This window comes from Maylandia zebra, linkage group LG13, assembly GCF_041146795.1.
Source record: "Maylandia zebra isolate NMK-2024a linkage group LG13, Mzebra_GT3a, whole genome shotgun sequence".
Lineage (NCBI taxonomy): Eukaryota > Metazoa > Chordata > Actinopteri > Cichliformes > Cichlidae > Maylandia > Maylandia zebra.
Window position 1 is genome coordinate 10666786 of NC_135179.1, and position 2949 is coordinate 10669734.

The window sequence follows — 2949 nt, forward strand, 5'->3', positions numbered from 1 at the left end:
CAGATTGATCCCCAGGAAACAGTAAAGGTTATGATTTGAAAAAAGACTCACTGAATTGTAGCCAGCGAGCTGTCTCAACAGCAGACAGGAATGTTTGACGCCCCCAAGGCTTTTTGTCAACACACAAACACCTCAAAATCGTGAAAGTCTTGTGATATGACAGTGCAAGGGTGGAGAGATACGTAGAGCAGCCACGGGCCAAGCTGAACGCATTCTTGCTGAATGAGTCACTTTGGCCTGTGTGGCTCCACAACACTGCTTCTACAGTATCATGACTTTTAGACCATGTGGAGCTGCAGAGGTACAAATTTTTACCTTGTAAAAAACTACTTCAGTTCATCCTGCCATCAACTGGAAATCCTGTATTAAAATACACTCTGCATAAGTGTGTGTCTGTTAGTGACATAAAAAAAACAACCTTTCTTTTGACCTTGTCCAGGCAATTTGTCCACAACAGCTTTTCTAGTCCATTTTTTCTAGTCTTCAGGGTTCTTGAACTTGTACTTCAACATCTAGGGGCGCGTAGTGCAGAATAATGCACTAATCATAAATGTTAGCAGTGGAGTAAGAAGTACAAGATTTCCATTTGAAACATAAAATGAACTGGATATTTTCAGGTAAAGTATACTTACCTTAAAATTGCACTTAAGGACAGTACTTGTAGAAATGATCTTAGTTAAATTCCACTGCTGTAATTAATGTAAAACGCTTACCATAACTGCAAACCATTGCTCATGTATTAATGATATACATTCACCGCTGGAGAGTTTATTTTTCCAATCTTAAATAATTTAGAGTCGTATGACGAGAAGAGGCAGGGTAATCCAAACAGGATGTCAGGACAGCAACTTATGGGAGGCAATTATCTCTCTAAAATGGAGAAGTGGATGCGAGGGATTGGAAGCTAACTCTCTAAGGATGTGATATATTAAAAAAAAAAAAAAAAGGTCTGAACCCTTGTGCAATCTAATGCACGCCTATGCAGCAGCATTTAACATTTTGCTCATTTTTGTTTTTGACATCGTTGTCAGAGGGGTGCAAATCTGCACCACTTTGACCCCTTTATTGGGATTACAGTGTTTGAGGAAGACACTTGATGATGTTTTCTGATCTGATGACATGCAGAATGAATGGTACCCTCTGTCTGAGTCATTAATTGGACCGATTTTTGCAAAGGTGTGTGGTGTTGTGGTTACATTTTGGTTTGGTTTAGTTCCTGAAACAATATGACAATTGTAACAGAAAGATCATGATTGGGTGTTTTCTCAATGTGAGATTTTTCTTAAACTCTCAGACAGAACTTGTGTCTTCAAAGGCACTTACAATCACTGGCTACTTCATTAGGTACACCTCTATAACTACTAGCACTACTAGTACAAATATCTTATTGGCCAGTCACATCTTTCGACATGTACACACGGCAGTGATGACCTCCCAAAGTTCAAATTATGTGTCAGAATGAGGAAGAAATGTGTTTTTATAGTCAGACTGGTTGGTTTGAGTATTTCAGAAATAACAAGGATTTTAATATCTTCCAACTATTTTTAAGAGCTTACCGAGAATGGTCTAAAAAAGAGGAAAGAAAAAATATCCAGTGGCCAGAAGTCTTTGAGCTGATAGCGAGGCAACAACAGGTCAAATAACCACTTGTTTTACTCAAGGTCTGCAGACGAGCATAAATATGCAACCCTGAAGCAGATATAGCAGCAGAAGACAACACTAAATGTCACACCTGCTACAACTCAGCTGCACGAAGGCTCATCAAAACTGGACAATAGAACTTTGGAAACATGTTGCCTTTTCTGATGAATCTCAATTTCTAATGTAAAATTCAGGAGGCAGAGTCAGAATGTGGCCTGAACAAGTTCCTTACCATGTGGATCCTTTAATGACCACCCATCTTCTCATGCCTGCCAGGTTATGTGCCATGTCACGATCCTCAAATCATCTTAAAGTTGTGTCCTGAATATAACGATGAGCTCACTGATTTTAAATGGCCTCCACAGTCACCAGATCTCAATCCAATAGTTATTTTGGGATGTGATGGAACAAGAGATTCACATCGTGGATATGCAGCTGACAAATCTGCAGCAAATGCCCGATGAGATCATGTCAATGTGGACCAAAATCTCTGAGGAGGGGTTCCAGCACCTTGTTGAAACTATGCCATATAGAATTAACAAAACTGGGAAGGCAAATGGGGGCTGAATCTGGTACTAGCAGACACCAGGCATTTGTTCATAAATCAGCCTGATTAACGAAGTCTGTGACATTCTGGTGACCGAGGTGCTTCCCACCTCTTTTCCTATGACAGCTGGGTAGGTGCCAGCCTGATCGACAAAACCCTGAATTAGATAAGCAGAAGATGAATGGATGGATGGATGTTTACCAAGTGTTAAAAATAAGCTATCTGTGAAACCTTTGACTCTGTAGCAACAAAATGAAACAGGTTAAATGATGGTTAATTAGCTGATTTAAATGTTCAACCCAACAAAACTAGTAATGGGAGAAGCTATTTACAAGGAAAATAATAGGAAGATAATAGGAAATTTAATAACACACTACTCTAAACCTCATTCCAAAACACACAGAAACTACTCACATTTAGGTGGAATGATATTAAATGTTGAATTGGGTCTAAAAATGTTAACATAATGAGCTTTAAATACTGGAAGTCAGTATTTTTTACTGGTAGAAGAAAGGGGGTGACAGATAATTCTGAGTGGTCGTGACTTGATTAGCAAAAGAAAAATATTGTTATAATGACTTAAAATTATATATACACTTGTGGAATTTTTTATTTCTGATTGACTACTAGACAGTTTTTGATTTTCCATCCTCTTATAATTATTCTACTGAAATGAAGCAGTCATCCTACAGGGGAAGACATCTTGGTTGGACAGTTGGATTTCTCTGAAGTTGCAGGGTGAAAAGGATTTGAAAGCTTCA